The following is an 11,511-nucleotide window of genomic DNA, read 5'->3' on the forward strand; positions in this document are numbered from 1 at the left end:
GCCAGGGGTGGGCTGGTGGGTGGGATTAGACCCCAGTGTGGTGGGCTGTGAGGTCCAGTCACGACTGTTACGGGTACACTGGTAGGGAGTGTCGCCCCCCCCCCCCCATTGTCCTGGGTAGGAGGGGCTTTAGAGGGCTGCCGGTCCCAGCCAAGGCTGCCCACCAGCCATGTCAGAGTGGCAGCTGCACTGGGGTCTTCCAGCCCCGGCCATGGCTACCGACGTGTGCGTTGGGGAAGGGACTGCTTTGGAGGGGCTGCTTTTGGGGCAAGGTGAGTGGTTCTCACAAGGCAGACAGAGAGTGTCTGAACTGGGGCCCTCCCGTGTTGGCCCAGCTAGGCAGGAGGGCAAGAAACATGGCCCAGAAATTCATCAATCTCCCTTAGCTGTGGCCCAGGTACTTTTCAAAGTGCTGCCTGTGTGCTGAGTCTGTGAGCAAGTGAGTTTGTACACGAGCCCTTGAAAAGCAGAGTCTCCTTTCCTATTGTCCTCTGGCTCTCCCAGAGTGAAGGCCCAGTCTCGGAGGTAAGCCCTGCTGATCTCAAAGACAGACGTGATGGGGGCGCATCTTTTTGGTGCAAGTACCCAGCTTGGCGGGGATGGGGGGGTGGCTGATGTGGACTTTGACACTCTTCCTCCTCAGGGAGGACATGTGCATCGGTGATAGCCGTCTTGGTGGATACTGGGAGTGTGCGTCCTGAACAGACTTCTTGACATGGCTTCTTTAGATCTTTAAGGCGTGAATAGTTCTGCTAGTGTTCGGGTGCTTCTCAGAGTTGCTGTATATGTAGTTGTAGCCTTGGTGCGTCAATGGGAAGAGGGGAATGCAGGGGCCTCCTAGCCTGTCATCTTAAGATTCCCAACCAAAATTGACAAGGAAGTCACGGTTTGAGTATTTATCTGAGAAATACGGGAAAATAAAAAACTAAGAGTTGATTATGGTTATATTTACAGAGCTTTGTTTCTCTCTTTAGTTCAGAGTAGAGACTGGTGATATTTAACATACTGGAGAAATACTCGAGCTTAAGTGAACTGAGCGGTATCCATTTTTAATGGGCTTTTGTATGAGAATGTAAGCATATGGTAGGAGATCCTGAAGGATGCCCACTATACAATTACAGTGTCAGCTACGGGAATGGCATGAACATGAAGGCTGATGGCCAAGAGAACTCATTATTTGCTGACCTAATGTGTGCCAGACGCTCTTCTTAATAATGGAAATACAGCCATTAAAGGGACAAAAAAATGTCCCTTCTCACATGAGGCTCACATTCCAGTGGGGGAGAATGAAAAAGTAAGATTGATGAGACGTGTATATACCATGATGGATGATGACCCATCCTATGCAGCACACTTAGGCAGGGGAGGGGAGCAGGACCTGGGGAGGCTGGGGGGATTTGCACCTTCAGGTAGGTTGGTTCAGGGACGGCATCACTGAGGGGACAGAGATCCCGAAGGAAGGTAGGGGGAGAGCCCTGTGGAGATCTGGGGATGAAAGACACAACGAGAGCGAACACCCAGTACCTCTTCCCGCCTTTAACCTGTTTAAATCTTTCAGCCACTGACCAGCGGTCACCTTCCCTCCCAAGTTGACACCAACAGGTGCCGTGTTGGATTTTGGCAATATGCAAGTGGTCAGGTGGGGCCAAAAGTACCGGGACGGTTTATGTGATTAGGATATGGTTTAAGGCCTTTTCCACTTTGAATAAACTGAGGCTCTAGCTACACACACTAAGCGTGTATGCTTCCGTAAAATGGATCACTTCAGAAGACACGTATAGATTGTTCCTTGCTTAGCGTCTTGGCAATTCTGTGTTTCTTCAGTAAGCTGTAGGCCCACTGTGGGCCTTCAACACACGACCCTGAGATGGAGTCGTATGCTCTGCCGACTGAGCCAGCCTGGCGGGGGGGGGGGGGCGCCTTGCTTAGCATCTTACGTGGCTCGGTCCAGTTTTGTAAGGTGTTTACAGGTAGCTGAGTAACAGAGCTGTACAAAACGCAAGGTGTCCCTTGCCACCCAGTGATGGGACGGACGCTCATCTCTCATTAGAATCATTAAGTTACAAGTGGGAAAAAATTTCCATATCCGTGGATGCAGGGCTGACAGGTTATTTCATTAACCTCAGGGGCAGTAGCTCAGGGACATCAGCAAAAAGGCAGATGGGTATCTTTGGCCACAAGCCTGAATCCCAGCAAGTTACAAACTGAAGTCACTAAATGGTCACAGTTGGTGACATCACAATGGATTTATAGCATATAAGACCCAGACCAGCTTTAGGTTTAGGCTGATTTCTCCTAAGGGTGTGTGGTGGCTGGAAGAGTTTCTCTTACAGAGGAAGTAAAAGATTGATACATTTTTCTCTTTCATGTAGAATCTTTACAGAAATTGATTTGGGTCTGTGACCAGGGTAATCAAAAATACTTTCTTTCCTTTTTGGGTCCTGGGTTTATAAGAAAAGTGAGAGAGCATGATCTTCAGTGTGTGCTGCACGAGCAGTGGTGTGGACCCAGAGTTCAGGCATAGGCGAAGGACGGACACGGATTTCACACTCCTGATAGGTGTGTGAGTGAACTCTGAGTTGCACTTTGATTCTGTGTTAGCCCCTCTGTACACAGGCTCCTTTTTCAAAGTAGGCCTCTCACTGAACTTCCTCTGGTAACATCTGGTTGGCACCGTGTCCACGCATGCTCAGTCGCTCTAATGATGATGCGATCATGATGCGATCATGATGCGATAATGATGGTGATTATGAGGGTTCTGCCTGGGGAACTGGAAATAGTAACGTACCTGGTGAGTTCCAAACTCAAAGCCCAGCAAAGGCCATTATTTGACTAGCGTTGATGTTGTGCATGTGGTAGGGATGGAGTAGAAGTTGTGCCTTGTGTTTTATCTCCTTGATGTTTTGCAAGCATGACTTTCTGAAATGTTTTAATCCGGCTTATACCGGTGCCACAGAGGTTTTGTAGAAATCCTGTGTACGTTAGGTTTCAATGAGTATTATAGCTATGTGCTTAGTGCCCGAGGTTGAGCAAAGAAAGGCAGTTAACTTCAGTAACTTGAGACCTTTTCAAGCTGTCAGGGTAGCCTGATATATTTATTACCTCTAGCACCAGCAAAGATGTCAGGCGATCCTGTTTGTCTCCCTAGAGTGAGAAGGAAAGGAGGACCCTCCTGTCCTGTCCTGTACCCGATCTGGAGGATGCCATTGGAACTTCCCTTGTGAGATGTAGTCTGCTCTGGGGCCTTCTAGTCAGCAGTTTTATTTATACCTAATCAGAGTCTCTGTTGGGGAGGATCGACCATAAACTCACTTGTCATTTCTTTAGAAGAAGAAAACTCTACCTGTCGGATGCCAATTCTGTGCTGTTCTTTTGGTCCGTAGCACAGGGCAGGCTCCGAGTAATAGTGAAAGATGACTAGCTTATTATCACGATGTATCCTTTTGTGAGTTTAATAGTAATACACATGCAGGTGGTTTAGAACGTTAGACACGTTTGATGATGGAGCCCTAAGAGACCGTTTTCTGATGGTTGTCGTGGCTTATGACCTCTTCTGGGCCATGCCCTTGGCGCGCTCTCTCCTGCTGACATGGGTGAGTGGGTCAGGGTTCAGCAGACGTTGGCTTTCTGTGCCCCGTGTCAGCTCCGAAGTTCTGTGAGTCAGCAGTGGGAGTGGGGAGAGAGGACAGGCAGCACCGAACAACCCCTGTGATCCCATCAGCCTGCCGTCTCTGATTTTGAACAAATCTCTTTACTTCTCCGGGTTTTGATCTTCAGCTAATATGTGGGTCAATTAAATGAAAAGGTCTTAAAAACGTATGATCGAGGACCCTTCGGAGATGCCGATTAATAGTATGAAAAATAAATTTTAAAAGCGGACATGTGCACAAATTAGCAGATACCTAAGTACAAGGAAAAGTCTAGACCTCTCTTTTCAAAGCTTTTTATTGAAGAATAATCAAAATAGTGTTTACGTCAGGTACATAGTATAATAATTCCTGTCAACAAATGTTAGACTCTTAGTGACTACATTTCCTATGCTGTATTTTCATCTCCATGACTTAATTACTTTGTAACTGTAAGTTTATCCCTCTTCAAAAAAAATTAAAAAAAAATTTTTTTAATGTTTATTTTTGAGAGGATGAGAGTGGGGGTGAGAGTGGGGGTGTGTCTCTCGGTGCACAGAGAGACACAGAATTTGAAGCAGGCTCCAGGCTCTGGGCTGTCAGCACAGAGCCCGACATGGGTCTCAAACCCACGAACTGTGAGATCATGACCTGAGCCGAAGTCGGACGCTCAACAACTGAGCCGCCCAAGTGCCCCTAATGTTTATTTTTGAGAGCGCAAGTAGGGGAATGGCAGAGACAGGGGGACATAGGATCTGAAGAGGGCTCTGCACTGACAGCAAGAGAGCCTGACAAGGGGCTCAAACTGGCGAACCATGAGATCATGACCTCAGCCAAACTGGGACGTTTAACTGACTGAGCCACGCAGGCGCCATTAGAAGTTTATCCCTCTTAATCCCCTTTATGTTTCTCCCACTCCCTTCCGGCAACCACCAGTTTGTTCTCTGTACTGAAGAGTCTGGTTTTCTTGTTCTTCTTGGTTCATTTATGTTTCTTAAATTCCACATATGACTAAAATCATATGGTATTTGTCTTTCTCTCTTTGGCTTCTCCCACTTAGCATAACACGCTCTAGGTCCATCAATGTCGCTGCAAATGGGAAGATTCCTTTTTTTTTTTTTGGAGGTTTATTTCTGAGAGACAGAGCATGAGTGGGGGAGGGGCACAGAGAGAGAGGTACACAGAATCCGACGTAGGGTCCAGGCTCTGAGCTGTCAGCACAGAGCCCCGATGTGGGGCTTGAACTCATGAACTGCGAGATCATGACCTGAGCCGAAGTTGAACGCTTCACCGACTGACCCACCCAGGTGCCCCAACCACATTTAAACAAATCTAACAAACATCCTAGAAGCTTGCAACCGTACAAAAAGGACAGAGATACCTGTAGCTGAATTACTTGTGCTTGATTAGAGGAAGTAAATATTAGGAGCAGGGAGGAACTATTCCCTCAGAATACTGTGAACTGCCTGTTTATATCCTTTGCTCTTTTTTTTTTCATTTTGCTGTTTATTTCTTAGTTTTCTTAATTTTCTAACGTTTATTCATTATTGAGAGACAGAGGGAGACAGAACACGAGCACGGGAGGGGAAAGAGAGTCAGCTGCACACATGTAGCTGCCGTCTCGGTGTGTCCACCGGATGAGGGGAGATCAGGATCCTCCTACTCTGCCATCTTCCTGACCTCCTTTGCATCTCGGATCTCTCTCTGAAGAGCACCTCTACTCCGGGTGCTTGATTTCACTTCCGATTTTACAGCTCTGTCATTCTAGTGCTTTCTATCACTCAAGTCACACAGGCCCCTACCTGAAACCCTCCAACCATTTCCCACTGAAATTAGAGTAACAGGGACGCCTCAGTGACTCAGTCGGTTGAGCATCTGACTTCGGCTCAGGTCATGATCTCACTGTCCATGAGTTGGAGCCCCATGTCAGGCTCTGTGCTGACAGCTCAGAGCCTGCTTCGGATTCTGTGTCTCCCTCTGTCTCTCAAAAATAAACATTAAAAAATTAGAATAACAGAAATTCCCAAACATGGTTACATGAATAAAATCTAGCTACTCTTTGCCCCTCACACGGAGCTTTTGGCTATGCCAACTGAAGTTTCACTTGTCATTGTCAGTGAGTAGGTCTGATGAATATTTTCAAGTCTTTGAGCAACCATTATTTTGACATTTTGAATACAACAGCAATGGGAAATGCATAACATAATTTGAAGATAATAAGTAGGGTACAAATGAAAAACAATAATACAATTTGTAGACCTATTCTACAACGTGATGTCATGTTTGGCGTTACAACCCCCAGCCAGGAAAAGAAACCTCAAAGGAGATGGTCACTGGTAATTGACAGAAAAGCCTGCAGGGGATCACATTCCTGGGTACGTCCACAGCTATTATCTTCATAATCAGAAGGATCTTCATCAGATACTCTATTATGGAGAAGTCCCTTGTGATAGGAGATCAGTTGTGATCTGAGAACTGTGAGGGGGGGAAATAAGGTGACCTGAAAAGCCTTGGCCAGTAATTCTCCAGCTGTCCAAACAACTGGAGGTGCACAGAATGCACAGGTCTTATTTTTGTAAAGGAGAAGGGGGGATAGCATCTAGCTAGGGATAGTGGTTTGGTTAAATGAACAGATTTCTCATAAAAGAGCACCACTGAGTTGTTGAAAGATTGTATCAGAAGGTCTGGTGCAGAATGGGCTGGTACATTCAAGTAGGAATATCCAAAAGTCTTGGCATAATGGAGATGGGACAGTTGAAAAGATTTCTATTAGAACAGGTGGAAGATACACAATTTGTAAAGAGGAAATCATATAAAGGGAAGGGGTGGGTTTCCATTTTTTGCTAACCCATTGACCCAGGAGGTAGGTGGTCAGCATAAAACATGGAAGGTTTTCTTTTTTCTATTTTTATTATTTTTTGAGATAGAGAGAGACAGGGAGTGAGTAGGGGAGGGGCAGAGAGAGGGAAACAGAATCTGAAGCAGGCTCCGAGCTGTCAGCACACAGCCCAATGCAGGACTTGAACCCATGACCCACAAGATCATAAACTAAGTGGAAGTCAGACGCTTAACCGACTGAACCACCCAGGTGCCCCAACATGGAAGGTTTTCTTAAGGCAAGAACATCCTTACGTTGAAAGTGATGGGAGGGATGTGTTTTGCTGTAACTAATGGAAATATTTGGAGGTATAAACTGTATATAGGTTAACATTATGGGGTATTATTATCAGTAAAAGACCCTAGTAGGAGTGTGGTGACAAATCCAACAGTCAGAAAGGTTTCCAGAAGCAACAAGGGATTGTGACACTTGAATTATAGCATTGTTTTCCCAATCAAAAGTGGAAATGGAAGAGAAAGAAGCCTCATGAGGACTGGTATGATGAATCTTGTGAACATAATACTGGCCTGCTCCCGAGTCTTGTGAGAGGAGTCTCTGAAGATGTCATCTGCTTCACTTTCCAAGAAAGGGTTAGTTTGAGGTCTCCTGTTGGTTTGGTGGTCCAGTCAGATGTTGAAGCCTCTTTAAAATGAAAAACATGAACCCGTGAGCCTGTGCCTTTTAATTTAGCAGCACAATGATTGGTCAATAGTACCTGGTATGATCCCCTCTCGCAAGGCTGGAGGGAATCTTTATGGAGAGCTTTCCGATAAACCATGTCTCCAGGCTGAAGGTCATGATGTTTGATGTTTTTATCTCCTAGGAGTGCACTGTGAAAAGACTGTTCTATCAATTTCTCACTTCTTTGAAGGGGCTATATCAACCCCTTAGAAGTCATCATCTTACCTTTAAGTAAAAGTTTGGTTCATATGCATCTTGATCTAATCTCATCAGTCTTCCAATATTCTTTCAAAGGGTGAGAGTTAGATCTATTCGCAGTGGGAAACACAAAAATTCAGTAGTACCAAGGGAAAGGCTTTTGGCCATGGCAAGTGGGAAAAATCCCAAAGTTTCGCTAGTTACGTTTTTATAATGCCATTGGTTCACTATAAAAGGCTGCATGATGGAGGATGGATAGGCACCGTAGAAATGGTGCATAATTGGCTAAAGGTGGCAAATGGCCTATACTATCTATCCAGTGAAATGGGTCTCTCAGTTACTATGAAGTTCCAAGGGTATTTTCCCCAATTGGGAATAATCTTTTCCAACAGGATTTTTCCTATTGCTTCAACTGTAGCTCTGTGTCAAGGAAAGGCTTCTATCCACTGAGAATACATACAAACCGTTACTAAAACATACTTCTACCTTTGCGATGGCACCAGCTAGATGAAATCCAATTGCCATATCTCAAAAGGGCCCAGAGGGTAAGGGAAAATGTCCCTTTGAACTATGAAGGGGCTTCCAGAGTTATGTTTGGGGCAAATCCGACATTCTTTATAACATTGGGGGGCTATTTCTAGAGATGGTTTCCAAAAATATTGTTTTCCCAAAGGACCATCTTGCCAATATTTCAATGGGTAAGTTCATGAATCCAATTAAGAATGGAATGGGTTCCTGGATGGGGCACCCAGGACTCAGCACTCCTACTGCGTGTTTATCCAAAGGAAATAAAGTCACTATCTTGAAGAGATATTTGCACACCCATCTTCATTGGAGCATTATTCACAATAGCCAAAGCATGGAAACAACCTAGGTGTCCAATGGTAGAGGAATGGATAAAGAAAATATGATACACAAACAATGGAATATCATTCTGTCCTAGAAAAGAAGAAAATCTGATCATTTACAACAACATGGATGAAATTTGAGGGCACTGTGTCAAGTGAAATAAAATCAAACAGGGAAAGAGCAATACAATATGATCTCACTTATGTGGAATCTAAAAACTAATTCAAAGAACAGTAGACTAGTGATGGGCGGGGTGGGGGAAGTGAGTAAAGGTGGTCCAAGGGTGCAAACTTCTAGTTATAAAATGAGTAAGTTCTGGGGATCTAATGTACTGCATGGTGACTATAATTAACAATACTGTACTGTATACATGAAAGTTGCTGAGAGATATTTATTTTTTAATGTTTATCCATTTTTGAGAGACACAGATAAGCATAAGTGGGGGAGGGGCAGAGAGGGAGACACAGAATCTAAATGTCAGCACAGAGCGTGACGCAGGGCTCGAACCCACGGACCGTGAGATGATGATCTGAGCTGAAGTCAGACACTCAACCGACTGAGCCACCCAGGCGCCCCTGAAAGTTGCTGAGAGATCTTAAAAGTTCACACCACACACACAAAAGGTTACTGTGTAATGGTGATGGATATGTTAACTAACCTTATTGTAATTATTTCATGAGCTATACATATACCAAAGATATACACATATCAAATCACGTGGTACACCTTAAATGTACCCCCATGTTATATGTCAATTATAGCTCAATAAAGCTGGGGAAAAAATAGATCGTAATAGCCCTCCTCTTTCTGGTGAGGGAGAGAGAGACACTTTTTACCGATGGAAATTTCCTTTACAAAAGAAAGCTTGTGCTGTTTTAGAAGCATTTCCTATGTTGGCTGGTTCTTAATGGCCTTGAGCTTAAAATAGTCCCTATTCCAAAGAAGCCTACTTTGGGGTGTTTCTTGATGATTTGAAAAATTGGGTCCATGGTATTTCCTTTGAAAAAGCAAAGCCCCAATAATTTTAGTAATTCCAGAAGCTCTGTATACCTCTTTAAATCTAAACTACTATCTGTAGGTGGTCATGTAAAGTTATGTATGATGAAAGATCCCATTATACTTAAAATCATTATTAGGAAGTCTAAGCTTTAGAACTGATTAAATCCAAGACATTTGATCAGTCACTTAAACTTTTGGAGTTTGGTAACTCTTCTGTAAATAATGAGATGAAAGTACTCATCCTATCTACATTAAGTTCAAGTGTTTTTAGGTTTATTTATTTACTTTGAGAGAGAGAGGGAGGGAGCATGGGTGGGAGGAGCAGAGAGAGAGGGAGAGAGAAAACTGGAGCAGGTTCTACGGTGTCGGCGCAGACGCCGATGCAGGGCTCAATCCCACAAACTGAGATCATGACCTGAGCCGAAATCAAGAGTCAGACACTTAACTGACTGAGCCACCCAGGTGCCCCTCTACGTTACAGGGTCCTAATGAGGATCAAAAGTAAGGCAAAAATTTTGATAAGCATTGTCCCTGTGCAAATGGATGTTACTTATCATTAGTTATTGGTATTAGAAAATAGCTCAGTCATCAATGTTGTAAGACGGACTCTTGGTGCTCCCTTAGGGATCAACCCATGACCTTGTATTGTCCATATTTGAACCAACTAGTCTAACAGCCCATACCAGATAGACTAATTCTCCTTTGCATATGTTTATCACGAAATCTAGGTTTTCATTATTTTGGAATACTATTTCACAAGGCCTTTGATGAGAGTATTAGCAGTAGTCACTATGGCGGTGCCTGGGTGGCTCAGTTGGTTAATTGTCTGGACTCTTGATTTCAGCCCAGGTCATGATCTCAATTGTGTGATAGAGCCCCACGTCAGGCTCTATACTGACACTGCGGAGCCTGCTTGGGATTTTATACCTCTCTGCCCTTCCCCTACTTGCTCGCCTTCTCTCTCTAAAGAAGCAGTCATTATGTAGTTTAGAATGATCACCATGGGGCGCCCGGGGTGGCTCAGTCAGTTTAGCGCCTGACTTTGGCTCAGATTATGATCTCACGGTTTGGGAGTTCGAGCCCTGGGACGGGCTCTGTGCTGACAGCCTGGAAACTGGAGCCTGCTTGGATTCTGGGTCTCATTCTCTCTCTGCCCCTCCCCCACTTGTGCTCTGTCTCTCAAAAATAAAAAAAAAAAATGCTCATCAGATATCTATACAAGTCCTTTGCACGTAGTGTTATATCACTGAATGCTGATAAATTAATAAGTGGTATATAATCTATATGTCTTATAATCTATGTGAGTCTTAAGTGTCTATTACTATGCATTCTGGGCTGCATATTCTATGACAAGTATTGGAAGAGTGGCTTATTTATATCGTAGGAACATGGACTTGGAGGTTGCTCGTGAATCCCAGGACCTCCACCGCATCTACAGGCAAGAGGGGCATCCCCACCACCAGCTCTACCAGCACCACCTCTAACTGCAGGAATTGCTCCTCCAAGTCCTTGGCCTCTACTAAATGGTATCCACTGCCTTTGCCTTTGTTGGGGGATCGGTGATCCATAATCACACCACCCGCTCTGAATTATGAAATGGAAGTACAAATAAATGTATAAACCTGCACTCCATGTGTATTTCGCAATCTTTAAGTTTATTTATTTTGAGAGAGAGAGAAAGAGCCTGTGTGAGTGGGGGAGGGACAGAGACGGCTGCGGGGGACAGAGGATCCAAAGCGAGCCCTGCACTGTTGCATATTCGTCTTCTGCCACTTGGCCAAATCCATTTAACAACCCGTGTGTGTGCCTGCATATGTGTGCGTGTGTATTCTTTGGGATACTCCACATATTGGAAATCATGTCATGTGCAGAAAGACTTGCCGATTTGGGTGGCTTTTATTTCATTTTCTGGCCTAATTTTGCTATAGCTAAAACTTCTAGCAAAATCTTGAAGTGGCAATAACAGGCAACCTTCTGTTTCTCGTGGGAAAGATTCTGGTCTTTCACTACTGAGTATGATACTGGCTGTGGGCTTTTCACATGAGGAAGTTCCTATTTTATTGAATGTTATAAATGGGTATCTTGTCAAGTGGTTATTCCGCATCATTTGAGACGACCATGTGGTTTTTCACCTCCATTCTATTTATGTGTACATTACATTGATTAATTTCCTTACATTCCCGGAGTAAATCCTGGTGTATAATCTCTAAATACGCTTGGATTGTCTGCCAGTATTTTGAGGATTTTTATGTGTACAGTCATACAAGATATTAGTCTGTA

At 44.3% G+C, this 11,511-nt stretch overlaps 1 long non-coding RNA gene across 1 annotated transcript; it reads left to right on the plus strand.

Moving 5' to 3' along the window:
- The first annotated feature begins 2,331 nt into the window (after positions 1-2,331).
- Positions 2,332-10,858, plus strand: LOC121025388 (uncharacterized). The gene is made up of 2 exons (XR_005788027.1): positions 2,332-2,559; positions 10,616-10,858. It is a non-coding gene; the product is annotated as an uncharacterized LOC121025388 (long non-coding RNA).
- Positions 10,859-11,511: the final 653 nt, after the last annotated feature.

This window comes from Herpailurus yagouaroundi, unplaced genomic scaffold (assembly GCF_014898765.1).
Source record: "Herpailurus yagouaroundi ecotype Mexico unplaced genomic scaffold, PumYag 67641, whole genome shotgun sequence".
Lineage (NCBI taxonomy): Eukaryota > Metazoa > Chordata > Mammalia > Carnivora > Felidae > Herpailurus > Herpailurus yagouaroundi.